The 26076-nt window shown below is 44.6% G+C and overlaps 1 long non-coding RNA gene across 2 annotated transcripts; it reads left to right on the top strand.

Moving 5' to 3' along the window:
- The first annotated feature begins 85 nt into the window (after positions 1–85).
- LOC131481876 (uncharacterized) lies at positions 86–25894 on the top strand. 2 transcript variants are annotated; one of them, XR_009246610.1, is made up of 3 exons: positions 86–250; positions 2471–2622; positions 25790–25894. It is a non-coding gene; the product is annotated as an uncharacterized LOC131481876 (long non-coding RNA). The 2 variants fall into 2 exon arrangements; XR_009246608.1 differs by lacking the exon at positions 25790–25894 and adding an exon at positions 5405–5488.
- Positions 25895–26076: the final 182 nt, after the last annotated feature.

Genomic DNA, 26076 nt, shown 5'->3' with positions numbered 1-26076 from the left:
CGATGTCACCATTTGAATGTACTGCTGGACTCACTGCGTGTCCTCGCTATGTGGTTTTCTTCATTATTATCCGAACTCATGGAAGCAGTAGCTTAAGAATTTTGTTCCAGAAGCTGAAGTATTCACCCACCTTCCCCCAGGCTGTGACATTCGTGTCTGGCAGGCTCCTGATACTGCCCCCACCAATGGCCTGTCATCAGTCGGTTCCCACCCTATACCTCAACTTAGCAGAATTCGAGGAAGCCAAATGGTAGGTCTCAGGTGAACTTTTCAATTCAACTGCTATCTCATTGATTTCTGCTGCTGGCCTTAACTTGGCATATTTTTAATATCAAATCAATGTCATGACATATGTATTCCTGTTACTACCTTTTGTATTTTGTGCTCACAAGAAATATTACAGGGAAGATCCCTGGTCCCCTTTCGTGCAGTGGTCACACCTTGCCAATCTCCAGGGAACCCTCACAAACAAGCTTCTGACATTGACATTGTCAACAAAAACTCCCTCACCACAGAGCTCCTCCCTGTTTTCAGACCATTTTAATAATGATTTTAAAATGACACACTAAGTTACCATCTTTACTTTTGAAAGGATTTACTTATTTTTATAAGGTAGATTTTGCAAAGAGAAGGAGACACAGAGAGCGATCTTCCATCTGCTGGTTCTCTCTCCAAATGGCTGTAATGATGGGAGCTGAGCCTATCTGAGACCAGGAGCCAGAAGCCTCCTCCGTGTCTCCCATGTGGGTGCATTTGGACCATTCTCTGCTGTTTTCCCTGTTCTTGGGCAGTTGGGCAGCTGGGACAGGAAGCAGTGCCCCATGGGATCCCAGCAGCGTGGGAGAAGGCATAACCTGCCCCACCACAGCGCCAGTCCCTCCATCTCAACATTTTAAAGTTGAGTAGCGACAAGTACACTCACAACGTTGTATAATTAAATTTCATCTTAACTGCTTCTTTGAAAGATTAATATTGCATCCGTTCAGGAGGCAATAGGAGGGTGAAATCACACAAACAACGTTTCAAACAAGCTACGTGGGGCGGGTGTCTGAGTCAGGCATCAAGGTGCCCTTTGGGACACCCACATACCACATCAGATTGTCTGGGTTTGAACCCCAGCTCTGTTTCCATTTCCAGTTTCCTGCAAACGTACGGCAGGTGATGGCATAAGTGCACCTGACTCCCTGCCGTTCCCACAGGAGCTCCGGGATTGAATCCCAGCCCCAGGCGTTGATCGGCTGGACCTGGCCCGGGTTTGCCCTGTCCATTTGAGGAATGAACAAAGAGATGGGGGAGATCTCTGTCTTGTTGATCTCCCCCATCTCTCTGTCCTTCAAATACAATTTAAAATATCAATAGGTTTTTAAAAATGGGATGCAAACACTAACTTACTGGGCTGGAGGAACTACGTGTACACACCAAAAGATAACGTGATTCCCCAAAAGACAAGTTTAGGAATAGTTGGACGATGCCACCACCTCATTCTTGCTGCTTTTTCTTTTATCCCTGTGCATTCCTAGATCTGTATCACCAGACTCCATTTCCATCCTTTTTAAAAAAAGATTTATTTTATTTTTATTGGAAATATACAGAGAAGAGGAGAGACAGAAAAGAAGATCCTCCATCTGACGGTTCACTCCCCAAGTGAGCCGCAATGGCCGGAGCTGAGCCAATCCGAAGCCAGGAGCCAGGAGCCTCTTCCGGGTCTCCCACGCGGGTGCAGGGTCCCAAGGCTTTGGGTCGTCCTCGACTGCTTTCCCAGGCCACAAGCAGGGAGCTGGATGGGAAGGGGGGCTGCCGGGATTAGAACCGGTGCCCATATGGGATCCCGGCAAGTGCAAGGTGAGGACTTTAGCTGCTTGGTTACCACTCTGGGCCCTCCATTTTCACCTTTTCAGGTATCTGTCTACTTCCTTGTAGAGGGGGTCTTAAAAAGGCTCATGGGATACACATTATGCAAACACAACACATGGATTTCTTCCACAGCTCTTTCAGAAACCCAGATTTATGAAACGCATTATCTCTTTTGAAATTCTGAGATGATCACGGTTTAATACGGGCTTTCTTCTTTCTCTCCACCTACTGTAAATTTATTAAAATTTCAAGGACTTTTTGTTTTTTAAGCTTCAATTTTCTCCTAGTTTTTGCTCTGGTCTGTGTCCAGCAGGTGGCGCTAAAGGATAATTGATGGGAAATGGCGCGTTGCACTAAGATTTATTGGAATTTATAACCACTGTTGGATCTTATAGTCATTCTCCCTGGTTGTATAACCGGCAAAACCGTGACCACTGACACCTGGAATACTTTAACCTCTGCCCCGCTACCACTCTCCCCAGCACTTCTGTTGTCCCAGCCCTTGGTGTTTCCAGCATCTACATGGCTACAATCTTTTGAGGTCCTCACCCTTCAATTCCTTAACCCACTCTTCTACAACGATCTTTTTTCTGAAAGGCTCTCTCTACCTCTGCAGACAAGTCTCTTCTTGGACTCAGGATGACCTGACATGCTGTGGGCTTCTGCAAGTCCAGTCCACTCACTCAACTCCGCCCTGAATGACCCAAAGGTGACAATTGCCGAACCTGCTTCTCTTCCTCCCTCTCGTTAAGCAAGTCAGCCTGGGAGGTAAATATGTTGCCTAGGTTGTCACTGAGAAAACAGAAGCTCCCAGAAGAGAGCTTTCAGCATCTCCAGCCTCACCCCCATGATTCCCCTAGGGCCATTCACGCACCTGCCTGCATTCACGTCACTCATGGCCATGTCTATGACCTTCCTTATGGGTGTGGATGCTCTGTCCATACTCCTCGTTGAAGCCTACCCTGACTCAGCTACGCCAGGGTGTCAGCCCTTCATGTCGCCCCTGTCCTCATCACCAGTGCCCACTCTCTATCGAGCTTTCCATGACTTTGTGCAGGTAAGCCCCTTGCTTTTATTCACCATGCCCTGTGGGTACCAGCCTGTACTTTCCTTCCAAGCTCCATCTACCTCCTAGGTCCTCTTTCCCCTGAGTCCAGATCCCACTGGCAGGTGTCAAGAGCACTCAACTGGACGTGTCCTGGGGGTCTCTGCCTCCGCGGCACCTTCACTGAACATGGGGATGAAACGGAAACGTCCAAGCAGCAGACTCTCAGATGAGATTCCACTTTCATTCCGTGTTCTTTTTGAAGAAACCCTCCTGCAGTGTCTCCTTCGGGCCGTGTGTATGCGATTACATTCTGAGTTGGATGCCATGTTGAGACTCAGGGATGCAGGCAACCCAGGGCTACAGAGATGGATCAAGTTAACTTGATTTCCCAGGGACTCAGGATCCACAAGGCGCGAGGTGGGGTGGGAGAGGGCTGCAGAGAGGCCCTCGGAGGGCAGGGAGACAAGGTTCTAAAGGAGAGAATTTGTTCTGAAGGATTCTGTGAAGATGTCATGAGAAAGTGACATTCAAGTGGAATCTTGGCTGATGAGTGGGAGTCTGCCCAAGATAGAAAGAGCAGAAGACTCCGGGGGGGGGCGGGGGAGAACTGTGGGAGCAAAGGCTGGAGGTGTGAGAAGTACATCATGGTGACATGACGGAAGATGCTGGGCTGCCAGAGCCAGGGATGCCGAGCGGAGCAGAATGCTGCTGGCAAGGCTGGCGGGCCTGAGTCCCTGGGCGATGGGCACCCCCTGGCCCAGGTTTTTGGCCATGGCTGAAGGCAGCACCCATCTGTTGGGGGCAGGGAGGGGAGGAAGATAGGCAGCTGTGGTACCTCTCAAAGAGTGATCCCATGTCAGCCACAGCATCACCTCCTGGCAAAAATTCCAGACTTGTGAATCCTAAGAGCATCTGGATGTTTGGGGTGCCTGGGGGGCTTTGGGTTCCACTGGAGTGAAGAGGGAAGGTAGCCTGAGGCAGACCAGAGTGCAGTTGATCCTCAGCCTCCTCCCCAGACCTTTCCACCACCCACTAAAGAAAGCCAGAGGTGTGCGTTAAGGGCAGGAAGGTTGGGTGAGACCCTTCAGAGAGCCTCCTAGGCTGGAGACCAGCCTAGCCCACCTAGGGTGGCTGTTCCCAAATCTCTCCACAAATTAACGGATTGGTTTTTCACTTATCCACCTTCCAACGTCCTCCCCAGCCTTGGCAAAGGAAGACCCATGTCCCTTGGGGACCCTATTTCTTCTGCTCTCTCTACACCTTGGTAATCTGTGATTGGTTCATGGACTCTTCTCTCTGGCAAAGATTGTCCCGCTTGTGGGGATGAGTGGTGGGCCCCTCCCAGGCTGCCTGGATTCTTGCAGCAGTGGCTGGAAGGGCTGTCTGTGCATGGAGCCTGCCCCTGGCCCCTCGGTGCTTCTCCAATCTGATCAGGTCACTCTTTAAGTCCCCTGGAGAGTTGTGGGTTTGTTTTTGTTTTAATATAATGAAGTCCAGACTCCACATAGGGCTCATTGCATGACAATGCCTGAAGTAGAGCTCTGAATTGTTCCCCCGGGGGAATCCTAGAGGGAAACCCTCACATAAACCCTGTCAGTGAATCCAACACTTGAAGGAGAAAACCCTTTGGCAAAAAGAGACCTCAGGGCAAAGTGGAAAAAAGATCCTGTACCAACAGGTCAGGTGAGGTCAGAGTCAAGGGTATGGAACTGCTGACAGCGAGGGGGAGGAGGTAATTCCTGAGAGAAGATCACCAAGAGTGGTAATGAGGATGATGGAGCTGGACTGGCAGGAACAGATGGCAGAACAAAGCCAGCTCCCAGAAGCTAGCACAGGGAGTGCAGCTCTGGAAACACAAAAGCCAAAAGGGAAGCCACACAAACTTACCAGTTGCAATGAGAGCCCCTACCATGGACAGCTTCCTGTCTTACGTTTTCGAAGAGCTGTTGACAGAAGGTCCAAGACACTGTGTAGCACAGGATGTGGGGGCTGCTTCTGTCTCCTGAGAGGCACGGCTGAGGAGCAAAGCAACTTGGAGCCTTCTTGCAAATGCCTTCCGATGTGCAGACAAGTGGGCCGATGGCCTGGGCTCACATCGCTGGGAGACCTGAAGAGACGCCAGGGTGGACACCAGGGTTTCCCACCTCCAAGACGTCCTGTTGAGCTGAGGGTAAGGAGCCAACCTTTAGGGAGGTGAGTGCAGCCCCCATGGGCCACGTGGGCCCTGTTGCACTTGATGGTCTCAATGAATTTTTACGACTGACCATCCCCAGGCACAGACACTAACCTCAACTTGACTCTGTCTTCCCTGATCACATCACCAACCTACACAAAAAGTAAGCCGAAAGCTACACTTGTCCTTGAACTTGGAAAGACACGATGAGCAAACTGCTCTCAAAATAAGATGGGGAGCAGGTCGGGCAAAATCTAATACATCACATAGAAGCAATGAGACGTCTGAGCGAAGCTATTTATGAAAATATGAGTAATTACAGTCTGCAGGTATTCCATGGCAACAAACTGGACTCAGCAAAACTAAACCAACAGTCACAAGGCCACAGAAGAGAGCATGCCAAACATGCAGAGAGTCCAGTCTAGAGGAAAACATTAGCCAAAAAATAAGAATGGGTTATCTAGGATCACACATGGAGTAGAAGAACTTTACTTATTAGGATGGAAAATTCTCTTTTTTAAAGATTTTTTTTTAATTTTTCTTCTTTTATTGAGGTAATCCCACTGTTTTTCCTTTTTGTTCTGTTGATGTGGCTTATGGCATTTATTGATCAGCAATGACTGAATTATTGATCCCTCAGGCCTCTGGGATAAATCCCCCTTGATCACAATAAATGGTCTTTATGACATGTTGGGTTTTGTTTGCTGGTATTTGACAGAGGATTTTTCTAAAAATCGGTGTTTATCGAGAATATCAGTGTGTCGTGTTCTTTTTGTGTTGGACCTTTATTTTCCAAATACACAGACACTTCAAACATTTCATGGAAGTGGAATTAAGCCATAAGCTTATTTTGGGGCAAAATAATTTGAAAACCACACCTATTGGAGACCTTCAAAAAACAGGTGGAAAAGAAATATTGTGAAAAACTATACATGAAATCCTAACTTTCTTTTCTCCAAAGGAAGCTCATTTTAAATTTTAATTTCTACAAAAGTTTTACGAAATCCCCTTATACATCCCTTCGCAGAAAATATTGGGACTATTTTTCAAATAACAGTTTCATGACTTTGATTGGCAACTTAACCTTGTTCATCAAGCACTCTATCACAACCGATTGTGCCTTTGCCCAAGAAGAGGTTCTCGGGGGCTCTGGGTTATCTTTGCTCAGTCTTTCACAGTCTGGGAGTTCTAGCTGGGCTCCAGATGAACTTGGCCCTGCAGAGGGCAAAGGCTTCTACCACCCAGCTTCTCTATCCATACCCATTCTACAATGATCACAGGTGGACGTACAAGGTACTTCTTAGTCATTTTGTTGCAGTTCCCCACCTGTGCAGTCATATTTATGTTCAGATATTTCCACATCACTCAAACTACAGGTTCTGGACCTTCTGGAATGAGCCAGATCCTCAAACAGCATTTTGAGCTGGTTGGCAAACCCTTTAAGAACATCTGGAAGTTTCTACTTGGAGGGATGGGATCCCAGGCATAGATTAACTGGAAGGTGAATTCAGTGTGTTTTCTCGTGTCTCCCACCGGCAATATACAGAAAGAACTTTTCACTCGCTTTCACCACCTCCTCTGCCTCTCCTACAGTGCTACCAGAGAGGTTGCTAACAAATGCAAAAGCGTCTGTTCCCAGGGTGATTGTGGACGAAAAAGACCAGCAGCTTTTTCCAAGGATGGGCAGTTTAAAGAGCTAAGACCCAAATGGCGCTGTCGTTAAGCCTCCTGACACATGATGTCAACGTGTGCTGTGTCAGAATCGGGGTCCTGAAGAGATCCTGGATCGCCTTTTCAAATTGCAAGCGATGTCATTGATTACAAACAACATTACATAGGGAGCTCGTGAGCATAAACATCTCTACGTATGAGACGATTGTCATTCTTTCAGACTTCACAGTGGAGGCATCATTCTGCATCCAATGTCTCACGTGTTTTAAAAACTTTTCTCTTACAGACGAATATGAGACTGCGTTTGGTAGTGGATCCGTGGAGATGACCATGAGGAACATCTCTTTCTGGGCAGATTTTCCTATGTTATAAATTGTTCCCTTAGAACAGATTCCCAGAAAGGGAATTGTGGGGTCAAAGAATAAGAATATATGTTTCGGTCCCACAATGGCTCAGCAGCTAAATCCTTGCCATGCACACCCTAGGATCCCATATGGGCACTGATTCATGACCCGGCTGCTCCGCTTCCCATCCCACTCCGTGCCTCGGGCCTGGGAAAGCAGTCAAGGACAGCCCACAGCCTTGGTACCCTGCACCCGTATGGGAGACCCGGAAGAAGCTCCTGGCTCTTGGTTCCTGGCTTCAGATCAGCTCAGCTCTGGACAGTTGGAAGACCTTTCTCTCTGTATATTATTTTGCTAAAAATAAATAAATTTTTTTTTAAATGCTATCTAGTTCTTGATTCGTACCATCAAAGTTGTTTGGCCAATTGGATTTAGTTCACTGAAATCAGCTTCACTGCATCACCATTAACTTTGAGTGTTATTAAAACAGCTTTTTAAAAAAAGATTCATTTTTATTGGAAAGTCATATATACAGAGAGGAGGACAGAGAGGAAGGTCTTCTATCCATAGAGTCACTCCCCAAGTGGCCTCAACAGCCAGAGCTGAGCTGATCCAAAGTCAGGAGCCCAGAGCTTCTTCCAAGTCTCCCACGCGGGTGCAGGGTCCCAAGGTCCCCATATGGGATCCTGCTGGCCACTTGGGGAGTGAATCAACAGACAGAAGGTCTTTAAGTCTGTCCTTCTGCCTGTGAAACCTGACTTTCCTTTAAAAATAAATCTTAAAAAACATATATCACAAAAACTGCTTGAAGTTCAAAACATGCTTCCACCAAACTAACTTGATCTCCGAATCCAATTTGTCCAATGACTTTATTTTTTAAAGATTTATTTGATTTTTATTTAAAAGGCAGATTTACAGAGAGAATAGAGACACAAAGGAAGAGAGACCTTTCAGCTGCTGTTTCATTCCCCAAACAACTGCAACTGGCAGAGATGAGCCAATCCAAAACCAAAAGCCAGGAGCTTCTTCTGGGTCTCCCACAAGGATGTAGAAGTGTAAGGACTTGAGCCATCCTCTTCTTCTTCCCCAGTCCATAGGAGGAGGCTGGATTGGAAAAGGAGCAACTGAGACACTAGCCAGCCCCCATACGAGCTGCCAGTGTTTGCGGACAAAGGATTAGCCTGTGGGGCCACCATGATGGCACCTCCACTGACATTAAGCAGCTCTCATGTCTATTTTCACTAATTGTAACTTGATCAACTGGTGGCACCAACTTAATGGGAATTTTTCTGCAGTTTTGTCATTAACAGGTAAGTGGTATAAAACAGAGATCTGGGCCCAGCACGATGGCTCAGTGGCTAACTCCTCACCTTGTAACCACTGGCATCCCTTTTGGGTACCACTTCATGTGCTGTCTGCTCCACTTCCTTCCTGTGGCCTGAGAAAGCAGTGGAGGTTGACCCAAAACCTTGGGCCCCTGCACCTATGTGGGAGTCTTGGAAGAAGCTCCTGGCTCCTGGTGTTGGATTGGCTCAGATCTAGTCAATGCGGTCATTTGAGGAGTGAACCAGCAGATGGAAGATCTTTCTGTCTCTCCTTACCTCTGTAAATCTGATTTGCCTTTCCAATAAAAATAAATAAATCTTAAAATCAACAAGAGCAGATCTGATAACAACACACACTTGACAAGGCTGGGCTTATGACATCCTCTATGCTGTCTCTCTGACACCAGCTCCACCTTAAAACACTTTATATTCCAATTTACCGAAAAACTGGATGATTGTGTTTGCTATGTTACTAAGGCAATATACAAAAAAACATGCACATGTGCAGATCAGAAGTACTATTTAGAAACAGAGTTAAAGCAAGTTTTCACTTTACTGAACAACAAGCTTAACCCATAGCACTGTGGATGCTGAGGCTTTTTGCAGCAGTATTTAGTTACCTGTTCTTCAGGTGGGGCTCTGTACAAATCCTAACTTGCCAGTCTGCCAGGACAAAGGTCCCATGGTGTCTCTGCAGGCAAACTCAAGGCACATTTTGTGGCAAAATGGCTACTCAATGAAGATCTGGATCAAAAGCAATCAGAAACGGTTTTCTTCCCTTTTGCTAATTGAGAAAGACCCACTTGAACAATATTTATAACCACCAATTCACTGTTGTCATTATAATTTCAAAACTTTTCCTTATTATCTTATTGAATTTCCCCTCAATTGCTAAGACTATCACAGGCTTTAGATGGTTTTGTGGGCTTTGTCTTACAGACAATGAGTTACTACTTTTTCTATCAATGCCAATAATGAAAGGTAATTCCCATCACCTGTACACACACATACTATTCAGCCCTCCAAGAATTGCATAATTTTTGTATGGATTAAGGCATCAGATTGTTATCTGAGGCTAGATTAAATGGAAAGTGTTCCTGGCTCTTAGCAGAAGTGCGTGGGATCGCTTCTTGCCCTGAGCGGGAGGTTGAGTCCTCGGCTAGAACGATATTCCAAATTCAGCAAAAGACAAGCGGAGCTCAGCCACCTCTCTCCAGATGCAGTTGCTGTCCATCACGGCTGTGCAAGTCTCAGGAAGCTGGATCAGAATTCCCAGAGTCCTCTGTCATTATTTTAGTTGCCCTTCCACCAAATTGTACCCATTGATACAGGCCCTGCCTCATCAATTTTTTTTCTTTCTGATGCCTATCGTTGATATGTATACAGACTATTGCAATACCTTTGGATGCTTTAGTTATAAAACCAAGCTTGATATCTAGAACCAGAGAAGGTCAATGCCATCCATGTCGTTATGCCAAGAGAAATGTCTCTCTAGGGAAAAAAAAATGGGCATGAGTGAGCAGAGAAAACAGCAGTATTATTCCATCCCTGCATCGGCATAGCCTGGCGTTTGGCCACCCTCTGATTCTGCCTCAGCAAATGCGATGCACTTGACATTTATAACAGTTCGTTGGATGAGGATCTCTGTGCCTGAATGTTTACATGACACTGCCTCTGATGGTCTGTTGGTTCTCTTTCTTGTTATGCTCTAGCGGCCAAGTCAGTCATTCATACAGTTAGCCAACCCCCTGACTGTTCAACACAGTGATCCTTGATCTGCACTGGCAATGTTCCCTGAACACTCTCTACTTTCTAAGGAAAATTCTCCAGTGATGGGGTACTTGAAAAGAGCCTTGACAGGAGCATAGAAACCTGAGGAATCTACCAACTCATCGCTTTTAAAAAAGAACCACAAAGGTTGGCATGTAGCATAGCATTTGGGCGCTTGCACCCCATATTCCTGTCTCAGGGGTTGAGTCTCGGCTCTGCTTTCAATTTAAATTCCTTTCTAACAGCATCCCTAGAGGCAGCAGGTGCTAGGTCAAGTACTTGGGTCCCTGCCATGCTTGGGGGAGATCTGCTATAAGTAATGCTTATTAAATCTGTAGGTTTTCCATAGCATCAACTAGCCTTTACCTGATAGTACTTCACAGAGAACTTTCACCAAAATTTCAGACTTGCTTCAATCAAGTTGAGAAGATTTTTTTTTGATGCAACGAATGTGTCTACTTACACCAGAAGGAGTGAGAAATCAAACACCGTATTCAACCCAGATGGGGATGGACATTGTCAGACTCCCATGTTGCGACACAAGTTGAGAAGCTATCTGAAAGCAGGAGCAGCTCCAGACAGATATTCCATGAGGCAAGCACAGCCCCTTCCCTGGCATTTTATTTGACCTTGGGACCAGAAAGAGTGAGTGTCTATTCTGTTCTGGCTGTGGGGATAGTCCAGTATCAAACTTGGGCCAGCTTGTAGTGACAATGGAAGCCATAGGTAAAGAAAAGCAGAGACCAGGCTTTTCTTGTGATGTTCAGACTTCCACTCACAGCTTTTCCTTGGATGCAACTGTATCCTTGCCCTTCTTCTGTTTGGCTGCTTCTGTAACCCTTCTTACGATTATGTAAGGAACTCCATCACTATCCTATTAAATTACTTCATGAACTTAAGCTAATTTGACTAGATCTTTCATCATATCCAAAGGGAAGGAAAAAAAAACCCTCATGATTAACACGCTATCAAACTGAAAATACATGAACTGTTTGTCTCAAGGCATCTCAGGGCTGTGTCAGAAATTGTAGCTCTTGATATAAGGAGGCCAACATCTCTGATAGAGCTGCCAAATAATTTCTACCTTAAAAGGGCTGAGATGAAAGCAGAGAGGGATGCTGCTGTGGATCAGACATTTACATAAAAGGAAAGCAGTTAGCCCATCTGCATAGAGCGCACAGCCTGGCCCATAGGAAACGCATGTTCCACCTCTGGTCTGACTGCACTGCCCAGAAAGGGATCCACAGATCACCTGCAAGCTCCAAACCTTCGAATGTCAGAGCTGGGATCACCCAAGTGGTACTTACTAGAAAGGTTGAGGAGACACACAGCAAGGCGGAACACATCTGTAGATGGTTAGAGATGGTCGTTTACAGGAGTGAATGCCACAAACGGTTGCTTTCCTGGAAATGAGCTTCAAAGGCCAGGCTATTGGGGTCCAAAATACTCTGCGGCCCAATTCCTATGAAATCTTCCCAGTCTCCCTAGAAGCAGACCTCTCTGTTGGGAGGAGCAGGTGGGGAAAGGGGAGGAGATGGGGTGGAGGCAAGTAGAGGGGGGATGCTGTAATGAATGGAGGAGAGCTTGACTGCCAAGATCAGTCTTCAGTGTCGCAGGTGCCAGGCTAGCACCCTTGGGTCTGATTTTTATGGAAGAAGCAACCACGTGTCTCCCACCCCTACCCCAATCCCCACCCAGCAAATGAAGAGGTGTGAGTTCTGGTTAAAACCTTTAACTCAGCAGTTTTGTTCCATGACCTATTTGCCCCAGTCTTGCTCCTTGTTCCCTCAAATGCCTGTGTGACAAGTTGAATACTGCTTCCCTACCCACCTTAAGTTCATGTTCAAGCAAAGCCTCAGAGGGTGACTTGTTTGGAAACAGGTTCTTTATAAATGTAACTATCAAAGATTTTGAGAGGTAACCATCCTGGATTTAGAGAATGGCTCTTAGAAGGAAAGCTATTGATTCATTCTTTAAACAATGAGGGGTCCCATGCATGGACAGAAGAGACGATTTATGCTGCAGCACCAGGAGCCACCAGCGCTTGGAAGAGGTAAAGGCGCTTAAGCTTCAGAAGAAGCATAACCCTACAGACTCCTTGACTTTGGATTTTTAACCTCCAGAACTCCGTGAGAATCAGTAATGACCAAGGCCTTAGTGACTCATTACAGCCAGACACTAATGTGGATTAGAGACCTTTCAACATCCCTTCCACACACGATACCAAAGTTTTACACACACCTATTTTTCTCCTTCATGTCTTCCCTACCCCACTAAGTCTCACCGCTTCCCTCTACTTTCCCATCCCATTATCAAAGCCTCTACATGTGGCTTGAATATCTCAAAGCCTCAAAGAAAATCATATGGCTCTCATTTGAAAAGATGTCACCACCATTTGCCCAATTATTTTTTGGAAAGGCAGAGTTACAAAGAAAAAAAGAAGGAAGGATGGAGGGAGGGAAAAAGAAAGAGAGAGAGAGAGAGAGAGAGAGAGAGAGAGAGAGAGAAATGACAACAATGGCTGGGACTGGACCAGCTAAGAGCCAGGAGCTCTCTCCAGCTCTCCCATGTGGGTGGCAGGAACCCAAGTACCTGCTGTCTTCCCAGGAGCATTAGCAGAGAGCTAATGTGGAGCAGCCAGAACTTGAAATAGCATGTACCTAGGATGCCGGCATCACTCCATAATGCCAGCTCCAAAACATTACCACTTTTAAAGAGTGTCTTTCAAGAGAAATCATTCCTTGCTACAGTTTTCTGATTGGAGAAGTATTTAAGGACAAGGCATACCTCTCCTGAGAAAGAAGAAATTTTCACCTCTGAGATCCTCCAGGTTCAGAATTTGAATATCTTTTGAGAGACCTCAGTACAAGAACCCAGTCCTTCTTCCCTTGCATCTACCAGTTCCTAACAGCCAAGATCACCCCCACAATCTTCCTTGACACTGAATGGGCGTTTCCCCGTCCCTACCCACCCACCCTGCACAGGCATGAGAGCTGAGCTGTTGCAAACCATCTCTGTGATACAATGATTTCATTTCCTCCAGCTCTGTACCCAGTGGTAGGGACTTGGAATCACACGGTAGTCCTATTTTTGGTTTCTTGAGGAGCTGCTATGCTGTTTTAATAATGGCTCCTCCACTAATTTACATTCTCCTCAACATTGTGTAAGAGCGCGCCTTCCTGCATCTCCTCGCCAACAGTCAACAGAAAAAAGAGGCAAACTGCAAAATGGGAGAAAATACCTTCTTGATGGCTTTACATTTTTATTTATTTTTAGGTTTTTGAAAGTCCGAGAGAGAGGAAGAAGGAGAGAAACCATTCATCTAATTTTCTCCCTCAAATGCCTGAAAGAGCTGTGGTTGAGCCAGACTGAAGCCAGGAGCCCAGAACCCTACCAGGGTCCTCCATGTGAATGGTGGGAGGCCAGGTGCTGGAGCCATCATCTGCCTACTCCCAGGACATGCATTAGAAGGGAGCTGGGATCAGAAGTAGAATTGGGACTCGAACCCAAGGATTCTTATATGAACTTAAGTGCTGCATCAAAGATTGACCCAGGTGAAGATATTCGCAAATTATCTGTCTGATAGGGGATTAATTATTCAGAATAAACAACAATTCAATCAACTCAGCTGCAAAAAAAACCCAGAAACTAACCTGATTTAAAATTAGTTAAATGGCCTCATAAGAATGCAAAAAAAAAAAAATATGTGTCAACATTGCTAATCTTCAAGGAAATGCGAATCAAAGTTACACCGACGTGTCATCTCACTCCAGTGAGAATGGCTGTTGATGGGAAACCCAATGGCAGCAGATGCCATCAGGGATGTCTGTGTGTTCCAGGAAGCTCTCCAGGGCTCCTCCTTGCTTGTGGTGTTCCCTTACCCTGCACCTGCTGTTGCATTCTTGGTCTTTCTTGCTTTATTTCTTGTCTTTCCTGTTCTTTCTTGCTATCCCACTCCTCCTCTCAAGTGCTTCTGGTATTGAAGAACGGCTGGTACAAAGTGATATTAATGCTGTGTTCTTCATTCTCACTTCCAAAAGCAGGCAAGGAGCTGGCATTCGGCCTAAGTTATTGGGGCCAGTATGGTGACGCAGCAGGTGAAACCAAACCTTTGTGATGCTGGCATCCCATATGGGTGCCGGTTCTCATTCTGGCTGTTCCACTTCCAACCCAGCTCCCTGCTGATGACCTGGAAAAAACAGTGGAAGCTGATTCAAGTGCTTGGACCCCTGAACCCATATGGGAGACCTGTAAAGAAGCTCCTGGCTCCTGACTTCAGCCTGACCCAGCCCTGGCTGTTACAGCCATCTGGGGAATGAACAAGCAGGAAGAAGACTCTCTCTCTCCCTCTCTCTCCATTGCTTTTCCAAACAAATAAATAAATCTTCAATGGAAAAAAATAAATATACCACTTGAGATGCCAAAAGTGCATGTAAGAGTTCCAGCTCTGCTCTGGATTTGAATTTCCTGCTGCTAATACAGTCCCTGGAGGTAACAGGAGATGGTGTTGGTCCCTGCCACCTGTGCAGAAGGCGTGGTTTGAGTGCCCAGAATCTGGTCAGCCCAGCCCAGCTCCAGATGTTATGGGCATTGGTGGAGCGAGTCAGTTGGGTTGGAGCACTTTCTTTCTCTGTCTCTGCCCCTCACTCTCTCTCTTCCTCTCAAATAAATAAAAATTAAAGCATTCCAAAGCAGTTGAGCTAAATCTCTGTACACTGCTTTCACAGAAAAAGTGTTCAAAACTGAAATCTCTCTCTCTCACACACACACACACACACACACACACACACACACACACACACACACCACCTTCCCCATCTCTGCCCTGTGACCGACGAATTATGTTCTATATTCACTCTTGTGATGGGAAGAACTAACAGAAAGCAATATCCTATCAGATGCTCTGCTCTGATTTGTTCTGATTAATTCAGCCACGCTCCAGATGAGGGTGCCAAGCCATATGGACTGTCATGAAGTCCAGCAAATATTCCCACATCTGGTCCTGTCAAGTGCTGAGTTATCAACAAAGACCCAGCCCTGGGCAGCAGAGGCCTGCATGAGGAGCACTATGAGTGGGAACACATCCCTCCACATCCGTATGTTGAAGCACCAATTCTCCTTGTGACTCTGTTTGGAGATAGGACTTTGAAAAGGTAATTAGGTTCAATGCAATTGTAAATGTTGGGTCTCTGATCCTCCCTTTAAAAGAGAAAAGGGAATCTTACAATGAACTATAATTATCTTATCCCTCAAAATTAAAACCATTGCACAATCATCAATTGTTACTATCCAGTATCCAAACCTCCAATTGTTTCACAATGCATAGATGTGTACATCTTAATTTTTATAAGCTGCTTCTTTGAATGAAGATCCAATGATATTTGATTTGATGGCTCCAAGTCTTGTAATGTATGGGATCTTGGGGCTGGCACCGTGTTCCAGCAGCTTCTGACACTGGCACTTCAGATCTGTGTCCTGATTCGGATCCAGGTCCCTGCAAAAGAGAGGCAGCAGATGACAGCCCAAGTGCTTGGGTCCCTGCCACGCACGCAGGATACAGAAGGAATTCCAGCTCCTGGATTCAGGCTGACCAAGCCCAGGCTGTGGTGAATACCTGGGGAATGACCCAGTGGGTGGAAGCTTGCTCCTGACTGCCACCCTCCTACCTTTGACATGCACAGTCTTTGCCTTTCAAATAAGCAGTTTTTTAAGACAGGGTGTATTCATTTTTAGCTGGAAGGCAGATTTGCAATGAGAAGGAGACAGAAAGATCTTCCATCTGCTAGTTCATTCCCCAAATGGCCACAACGGCCAGAGCCATGCTGATCCAAAGCCAGGAGTCAGGAATTTCTTCTGGGTCCCCCATATGGGTGCAGGATTCAAGGCCCTGGGTCATCTTCCGCTGCTTTCCCAGGCCATAAGCAGGGGACTTGATCAGAAGTGGAGCAGCTGGGACCCAAACTGGCACCTATAAGAGACACCAGCCTTGCAGGCCAGAAACGTAGCCCACTGCACCACAGTGGTGGCCCCCATAGAACTAGGTAAATTAACTACACCATGTGTTTTTTCTCCAGAAGTGTTTTTTTAAATCATTTGCACTTTATACATGTTAGAAGCAACAAGTCAATTTCAATAGCAATCTGTTATAATTTTTGTCAGAATTGTAAGGATTGCATAATTTGATTTAGAGAGAATTGGCATGCACACTGAATCTTTTATTTCACAGTCATAGTATGCCTCTCCATTTATTTAGACTTTCTCTGCTGTCCAATAGTATTTTAGTATCTTCTCCATAGAATCTTTTGCACATTTTTGTTATATTTATTTCTAAGTATGATTATATGTTCCTGTAGAAGTATTTCTTGCTTCATTTTCTAACATTTTCGTTTTTATGCTTATGGCTAGCATAAAATTATGAGCACATATTTCATACTAATTTTGAATCAAAAAACCTTAATAGATTGTATTTATTTGTTCTAATAATTTATATGTATAGTGTTATGTAATTGCAGTTTTATTTTTTCCTTCCTGTATTAGTCTTGTGAGATTTTCCTCCGCTGTCTTCTTATCTTACTATTCCAACTTAAGCATCTGGTATAAAAGATGTGGCAAGAATAAATGTTCAGGTTCAATCCCAAGCAAAGGAAAGGTTTTCATTTTTCATCAAGTATGGTATTTGCTATAGAATTTCTAGATGCCCTCACTGACATAAGAAAGTTCCATTTATTCTTAGTTGATTCAAAGTGGTTTTTATGTTATTATCATGAATAAACTATAATGTTATCAAGCAGACATTTTTAAAGGTTTATTAAGGAAACACTATGGTATGTCATCTGTAAGAACTTAATCTGATGACAACATGTATTGATTTTTCTAACGTTAAAACACCACATATTCTTTACACAAACCTAACTTGCTCATCATATACCTTTGTCCTTTTGGATTTTATTTTCTTAAGGATCTGTATGTTTCCTTCCTTCATCCTCTTAACATCTACTGTGTGCCAGTCACAGTTTGATGTCAACAACAACGAACCAAGGTCCTTGCCTTCACAGAACTCAAATCTTAGCAACGAGCAACAGAAAAGAACAGAGAAATATGATTTGTAAGTCTATTCAGTGTGTTAGTAAGTGCAAAGGAGCAGTCTTGCAGCATAAAGGGTACAGTTTAGAGGGTGTGGTGAATTAGGGCCTTACTGAAAACATAACAGCTAGACAACATTTTCGAAAGGAACAGGTGCATGGTGACATGGTGAATAGTGTTCCTGGACTAGGGAAGGGCAGAACACACAAGGGTGGACTAAAACAGACAAAGAAAGGAAAAACAGGTGAAGTGGTCAGGGAAGGTGAGGGATTAGATCCAGTCCAAGACTAGGAAGGACTGGGTGTCTGTGGAGTGAGATGTGGAGCCTCGCGGGGTTTGAACAGAAGCAGAAGCATGGCAGCCGTGTTGACAATAGTGACTTTGGTGTTGTGAGCATGGAGAGACACCAGGTAGGAGACAGCTATAATAAATCAAGCATGAAGTAGTGGCGGGTCCAGTAAGGGCAGCAGTGTGTGGTGAGCAATGGCTAGTTTTTGGATATAATCTGAAGGCTGAGCTGACAGAATTTCTTGATGCATGGAGTGATGAGTCTTTTTTTTAAAAAAAAGATATAACTGATTTTTTTCACATGTGTGTTTAGAAAAATGGTTCATAGATATTTCATGGATGAAATCTCAAACTCGTTTTGGTGCACGTTGAGTCTGACCACTGTATTAGAGATCCAAGTAAGTTTGCCAACTAGGCAGTTAGAGACTGGAATTGAGAGAGATGTACAGATGCTGAATGTAGATGGTATTCAGACTCATCATCTAGATGGGAATACTAAGGAAATAACTGAATGTGGAGGTAAGAAGAGGGGAGTCACAGGTTAGGTTCAGTTAGTGAGTTCTAACAGTAGGTGTTTGGGGAGAACAGGCTGTCTCCGCAGAGATGCCAGGAACGAGCAGAGAGAGAGGTTCATGCAGACCTGGACACCTGTGCTGTCTTGGAAACCAAAGGAAAACAGGCTGCTGAAACAAAATAAAACAAAAATCCTGGTCCAATATTTCTGACTGGTTAGACTTAATAAGGTTGCTGATTCCCTTGTCAAGAGCTGTTTGGGTGGAACCATCAGATAAAAAGAGTGAGGGGTGAGTGGAGAGATGGAGACACTGGGGAGACACTATAGAAACCATTCAGAGCCTTTGGGGATACAAAGAGAATACAGAAACCGGTGGCTAAGGAAAGAGTCAGGCCACCAGGATGAATAACAAGCTCATGTCTGCTTACAGAAATAACCCCAACAAGTACCGTGGGTGGGCGTTTGGTACAGCAATTGCCCTGTTGCTTGGGACACCTGCAGGTCATATTGGAGTACCTGGGTTAGAGTTTCAACTCCACTCTATTTCAGGTTGCTACTCATGTGCACACTAAGAGCCAACAGGTAATGGCTCTAGAACTTGGGTCCCTGGTACCTCTGTGGGAGACCCGGATTGAGTTTCAGATTCCTGGCTTAGACCTGGATGTTACAGATTTAGTGGGAATAAACCAGTGGATGGGGAATGAATTTCTCTCTCCCTCCCTCTTGCCCTTTCAAATTAATTAATTGAAACAAAATTAAGAGATTGAAACAGAATTAAGAGAGAAGAATAGGTATTCAACTCTCCTTAAGCAGGCGAGAGGGATGAAATCTGGTGTACAAATAGAAAAATGTGTTCAGGTGGGAGCCAGGATAAATTTCTTATATGAACAGACAGGTCAGGAGGCTCCTGACGAAGCAAGTGGCACAGTGGAGCTCCAAGAAGCTCTGCTTGTTTGAAGTTTCTCAGTGAAGAGATGAAGTCATCAGCTTAGGATGCAGACTTTCAGAAATTTTAGAAAATTGCTTTTATTATCTTCTTTATTTCCAAAATACCTACAGCATCCTTAGTCAACACGCTCACTCGCTCTGCGGGTTATTTACACACTGTTATTTTGCTTCTACTCAATCTTTCTGGACATTTGGCTTAATTCTTTTTTCAAAAACCATCCTCTACCATCTGTTTATTACGGTGTCTTCCTTTGCTACACATTTACCTCTGTACTCTACGTCCTGTCCTTCATTTTGAGGGAGGATCATTTTACTGATTTTTGCCTAACTTTTTATGACAGATACTTAGCTCATTAATTTTAAGCAGCGCTTCTTATCTAATATACATTTAAAGGTTAACATTTTTCTTTATAAAATATGTTAGCTGCCTTCCTCGGGCAGCTAAATGTGTACTAATGCCAGTTCAAAATAGTATCTAATTTTTGTTACAATGCTTTCTCGATCACTATGTATTTTGAGGTATATTTTAATTGCTAAAATATATGGAGCTCATATTATCTTGTTGATGTCTTTGGTTTAGTTACACCATAATTAACCCAAGCTTACTTTAAGCTCTGGTTTTGAGTCCTTGTTTCATGTGTACTACTGCGAGTACGCTTTTCTGTCTATGTTCATTAGGTCAAGTTTGTTAATCATGCAATGAAAAGCTTCCATGGCTTAACTAGTTCTTTCCTGTTAAGTTCGTTAATTATTCAGAGGCATTTGTTAAAATCATCTGCTGGAACTGTCAACTTGTATTTTTTTTTTCCTCCTTACATTCACACATTTTCTGTATGTTGAAACTGGATGGGTAAGTTATACTACCTAAAATGTAGCGTGAGATATTTTGACTTTTGTCAACTCTGTCATTTTGTGCTTTACAGTGATTCAACCCACCCTACATTTCTCTCTCTTTTTTTAAGATTTACTTATTTTTATTACAAAGATATACAGAGAGGAGGAGAGATAGAGAGGAAGATTTTCTGTCCGATGGTTCACTCCCCAAATGAGCGCAACGGACGGTGCTGTGCTGATCCAGAGCCAGGAGCCAGGAACTTCCTCCAGGTCTCCCACACGGGTGCAGGATCCCAAAGCATTGGACCATCCTTGACTGCTTTCCCAGGTTAGAAGCAGGGAGCTGGATGGGAAGTGGAGCTGCCGGGACTAGAACCAGCGCCCATATAGGATCCTGGAACGTTCAAGGCGAGGACTTTAGATGCTAGGCCACTCCGCTGGGTACATTTCTCTTTAATCCCTGAGTAGCTGCTTATCACATCCTGGATTTCACCAATAGGCATACTTCTGGATTGTACACAAATCAAAAACTTTAAGCACTTGCCTCCATTCCCAACTGAACCCCTTTGTGTGAGCACGCACTGAAGCTACCCTGAAGATCCTGCTTCAGTGTGTTTTACTGTGCTTCAAACTCCATCTCAGATTTTCCCATCTGCCTGAAGTTCATCCTTCGCAGTTCTCTCTAGGGAGCATTTGCTTGCAGCAAACTTTCTCAGTCTTGGTCATCTAAAAATGTATAGATGCTGTTTTCACTTGGACAGATATTTTCACTCGAATGGAATTCACGATTGGTTGATTTTTTGGTGGGTTTTGGTTTGGTTTTAAGGCACTGAAGTTGTCACTTTTGCTGCTCTCGGCATGCTCCTTCCTATTGCAGCAACTGCTCTCAACAAAGCTGCTGGTCCTTTAAAGGTGTGGGCTACCCAATTCAAGGGTCCCCCATGAATCACAGTTCTTGCTATTACCTGTGGTGAGAAAGGCTCCACACACTATTCCAGGCATCAGAGTTGGGTCCTGCGTCCGGCCAACTCACATGAGTATAGTCAGATAAGCAAACGCAGGAAGCACTGATAGAAAAATCTTCTAGTGCCCACAGATTGCTTAAAACCCTGGAGTGTTAGAGTCACTAGTTATGACTTAAACAGAAGTTGGTACCCATAAGCAAAGGCAGAAAAACCTTAAAAAAAAATCCTGTGGTGTGGGGAGTTGGTTTGGGAACTAGGCAGCAGGTGGAAGCTGAGAAGTCGGGCACAGAACTGTTGATACAGCCTGGAGCTATGGTGAACAGCCTATCAGAGGAGGCTGGAGGAACATTTCCTGGCAGCTGTTGAAAAGGCAGCCATTGGGTTATACAGGGAAGCAATCCTGTCCTGGCACATTCAAGTCATTCAAGCTGCTGTAGTAATACCTGATAAACTAAGTGGTTCATAAACAATGACAATGCATTTCTCAAAGTTCTGGAGGTTGAGAAGCATAAGATCAAGGCACCATGGTCTGTTTCCTGCTTTATACACCTTTGTCTTCTCCCTGTGCCCTATCCTGGAGCACTATTGTTACTCCTGGAAGCACCACCCAAAAATCCCAGCTCCCAACACCATCATTTTGGAGCTGGGATTCCGACATGCGAATTTGGAAGGTAGGAAACAAGAACTTCCAGAATGTAGCAAATTGGCAGTAACTTGGCAGAGAGGGGAAAAAAATGTATCCTGTTTAGGAAATGATGATTGTGGCTAAGATGCCCAGAGGGAAAGCTGAGAGTATCTGCATAAGATAAGACACAGGGCACACAGAGCCAGGCGATGACCTTGAGGGAACTCTTCATGTTGCCAGCAGAACTGAGAAAAAAAATCAAGGGTCCAGGACTAACTGTTTCACAGCTTCAGCTTCTCCAAGCAGCGACAATCTCTCCCAGTGAGCAGTGACCAGCACCAGGATAACAATAACACAAGGTAGAGCTGAACAGTGCTTGCCTAAGGACTCTGAGCTTTAAGGAAGTGCTTGCTAGGCCCTCTGAGCTGGCCAAATGGGCTTCCAGGAATCTTATGGGTGATGAAGCCGGATCAGAGGCAGAGCAGGCACCACTCAAACTGGCACTCTCATACGGGATACCGGAGTCACAGGTGGTGGCTTAGCTTGCACAACGCTGACCCTTCAGTTACTATGTTTTACAGCTAAGATACCAATTTGGTCCTATTTCAAATGCACTATGTCATCTTTTATAGTGTCTATATATTTCCAGATCCAAGCTTGCCCTTTTTCCTGCAACACTTAAGTAGGAACTTCCTTCAGAAGGTGAATGAAAGTTCCAGAAGCTGCAGACTTCGCCTTCTCTGGCAGATGGCTTTGTGGCCACACTTTATCCCCCACACGACGTGGATCTCTCGCTACTTGCTGTCACTGTCCTTCAGATATTATTTTGGCAGCTGTTTTGCATTTTTATTACAATAAGAATGATGCATGTCATTCTGACCAGTCATAAGTATCTACAGCATTAAATGCCACATTAAATAGCATTAAACACAAATATGTAATGTGCCATTAAATAATATTAATGTCACATAACGCTCACAACCATACCCAAAATATTTTTGTCATTCATACCAAAAACCCTATACCTAGTAAGCAAATGAGTTCCCCATCCTGCTTCTCTCAGGCCCTCATAACTTTATTCTGATTTCCTTATGAGTTTATTCATTCTAGATATCTCACATAAGTAGAATCCTGAAGTACTTATTTGAAAGTCAAAAAGAAATTGATGATGATGGTGATGATGGATAGATAATAAACAGATAGTTAGACTAGTTAGACAGTCTTCCACCTGCTGCCGCATTCCCCAAATGTCTGTAATAACCAAGTCTGGACCATGCAAATGAGAGCTCTCTGTCTCTCTCTTCCTCAAATCAATAAACAAATAAAAACTAAGAAAGAAGGAATAGCAAAGTCTAGAGCCCTGACTGCAAAACTAGTCGCAAAGAGATTAGTAGATATTTGCTGAATAAATGAATGATCTTTATTATTAGGTAAAGTTCTTATCTAGTCCTCCGCTCCAGAGTTGATGAAGTTATTCCTATCAATCATACACTAAAGGCAAAATGTACACTACAGTAAGAAAAACTGTCAATATTTGCAAGACATATCATTGTACAGATGCAGCATACCTTGTATGAGCTTATTTTTATAAAAGATGGATAAGTGCGTATTATGAAAAACACATATATGGATTAAAAACGGTCTTTGTCTTAAAATAAGCACATTTTGGGGCAGGAATTTGGGGTGGGTTTAAGTCCCAGGGTACATGGGTTCAAGTCCCAGAGTATGCGGATTCAAGTCCCAGCTCTGTCCCTGGCTTCCTGCTGAAACAGACCCTTGCAGTCAGCAGGTGATGGTTCCGGTGGATGTGTTCTTGCTGTCCCCTCTTCTTGGTATCAGTCTGGTGTAGAATTGGCTGCTGGGGACATTTGATGGATGAAGCAGAAGTGGGACATCCCTGTCTTCCCCAGTCTCCCTGCCTTTGAAAGCATAAACCTTTAAAAAGAAACACCCTTTTCATGTCATTTTGCATGAACTATTCTGAAGTCCCCTCCCGCAGGTGAATGAACGCAAACCCTGCCCAGCCTCGGGGTTCCACTGCAGGCTCTGGACACACTTTGGCTGAAGTCCTCAGTAAATGTGATTCACACCCTAGGTCATGTTTTCCTCCATTCCTAAAATAAGTTAATCACACTGGGAGACATGCCTGCATCCCTCCAAGGGCATTTGCTGATGAAGAACTTGGGTCTGAGCCATTGGACACATCAAAGCAATCTTGGGAATACCCAACAGAGCAGAGACGTTGTTCCACATTCCCGCAGTCTGTGTTTCCCCTCCCCATTTTCTTTGTGAGGCCTCGTGCAAAGGAAACGGTAATTCCCGGTGGCAGCCAGGACTTACGGGATAGGATGCCTCACCTCCCAAGTCCAGGGCCACATTCTTCACTGGGTGAAGTGTCCTATTTGTAGCCATGACCTTCCTCACTTTCAGAACTTGAACAGCTGCACCGTATATATATATAAAACAGAATGGAAAGTAGCTGGACTCATGTTTCAAAGAGAAAACTGGAGAAGGACTTTGTGGCTGATGCGCCTTCCAACTCCAAAGGCTAAGAATGTCTTCGAGTCCATAGCACAAAAATAACAATGGCAGAACAGGCTGTTTGAAGGAACACTATGTTGACTCCCTAAAGCCAAAGCCCGGAATCAAGCAGGATATTTCAAGGTGCCAATCATTCCACTCAGTGTATTTAAAACAGCTACAGTTTGATGGACAGCACCCTTGAGTTTTACAATATTGTTTGGAGATTTGGATCTCCAAACAGTAACTCACTTACAACAACAGGTACACAAGTTGTGTGTTGTTGTTAATGAATGGTGCCAATCTCGGGAGTGACAGAGGATGTGTGTGTGTGTGTGTGTGTGTGTGTGTGTGTGTATGACTGTTAACTGCAAGGAATCTTTAGCAGTATAGAGCACCTCTGCATGTACTGTGCTGCTCAAGGGATGGAAACCTTCGGCTAGACACTGGGGTCCTGCGTACACTGGACAGGGTGAAGGGACACTGACATTTAGAACAAGAATCACTTCAAAGCACCTCTATTAAAGTCAAATCAACTTCACTCTCCTCCTCGTTGGCAAAAGGCCTTCTTTGTCTCCCTAAGCTCCCCTCAATCCAACAGAACTGAAAAGCCAAGGTCGAAAGAAGGGGCTCCCAGCAGCCTAACCTCCTCCTTGTTTGCTGGCTTCCTATTCACCCCTATCTTCCCCATTATGCACCTCCAAAGCGCACATTATGCTGCTGGCTCGGGTGGCTGCAATTGCTGGATGCTGATCTGGAAGGCACCGTCCTACGTGCTCATTATCCTTGTCTCAGAAACACGCACTGCCTTTCTAACAGCGTAGCGAGGACAACAGGGATGTTGTTTTGTACTTATTAAGCTGTCAGTGCTGCGCAGTGGAAAACACAAAAAGCATCCAATCACATGAATATGTTCAAATAATTTGGAAATAGGTTTATTTTTCTTCGAATGTAAGAAAACATGGGGACTGACTTCTTTCTATCACATTCTAGCCAATTTTCCACATTAGCCATCTCCTGGGATATAAAGTTAGTTTCACGTTTTTTTTTTTTTCTCCCAGAAAAATTGGGCTTTGAACAGAAGAATTGCAAAATCATTTTACCAATATGAAGTGAATTTCTGCTCCCAGAATTTGAAGGGCACACAGGTGGGAATTCAGGGCATGGATATGCTCATCTGTAAACTTGGGGCAGTGTTCCAGAGTGACAGAGGTCCCTTCCTGCTCTAGGGTCCTAAAACTCTGTGAACTGAATGAAGAAAGGTGGTAAGGAGGACAGATAGGTGAGCAAATCATTTGGAGCTACCACAGAGATGATGGCATAGTTTAATGATGCTTACAGCAGGTTGCCCAGCATGGTTCAAACCTTAAAGGCAGTGAGATGGAAAGAAAAGGGTAAGCCTCACTCTGGCAGCTGGGTAGAGGAGTGTGGGGCCAAGCAGAGGCCAGGTGGATCCTGGAGAGCCTCACAGTCCAGAATCCCCCAAATGAACAGACTAGGCATCCAAGGGCTGCTCATCTTCAGGGTTTCAAACAAAACATGAAAGTTGATTATGATTAGGTAGAAGCTGAAAGTCAGAATATTCTTACAGAACTGGGCTCAAGGTAGATTTTTCTAGCCTCCTGAATAGAAAATGGGCAGTTTCCAAAAAACAGACACAGGTGGCAGATACATAGCAGCCTGTTGTGGTCAACTAATGTTGGCAACAAACCTGCCATTCCTTGTATCAAGAGGTGGAACCCTATGTCCCCCATCTGGGTGGGATCTGTGGTTGATTTGTGCAGCAGATTTTGAAGGAAATGATGCTATGTTCGCTTTTTACTCCAGGCCTCACATAAATGGAAGCTTCTACTAGCTGCCTCTCTGAACAGTTTCACATGGAAACCAACAGCCAAGCTGTGAGAAAACTCAAGCAACCTGACAAGGAGACCAGCACACAGAGCAAGCAGATTCCCACCCAGCAATTCCAGCCGACTTTGCAGCTTGCACTGACCTTCCTGGAAGTGGGTCCTCTGGCCCATTTAAACCACTCCAGCTGAAACCAGAGGAAAACCCTGCCATCTCTACCATGTTGTGACTGAATTCCAGACTCGCAAGCTTAAGAATAAGTGATT

Source organism: Ochotona princeps, chromosome 1, assembly GCF_030435755.1.
Source record: "Ochotona princeps isolate mOchPri1 chromosome 1, mOchPri1.hap1, whole genome shotgun sequence".
Lineage (NCBI taxonomy): Eukaryota > Metazoa > Chordata > Mammalia > Lagomorpha > Ochotonidae > Ochotona > Ochotona princeps.
Note: the sequence above shows the minus strand (reverse complement) of the source record. Positions and strands in the feature narration are given on the sequence as shown.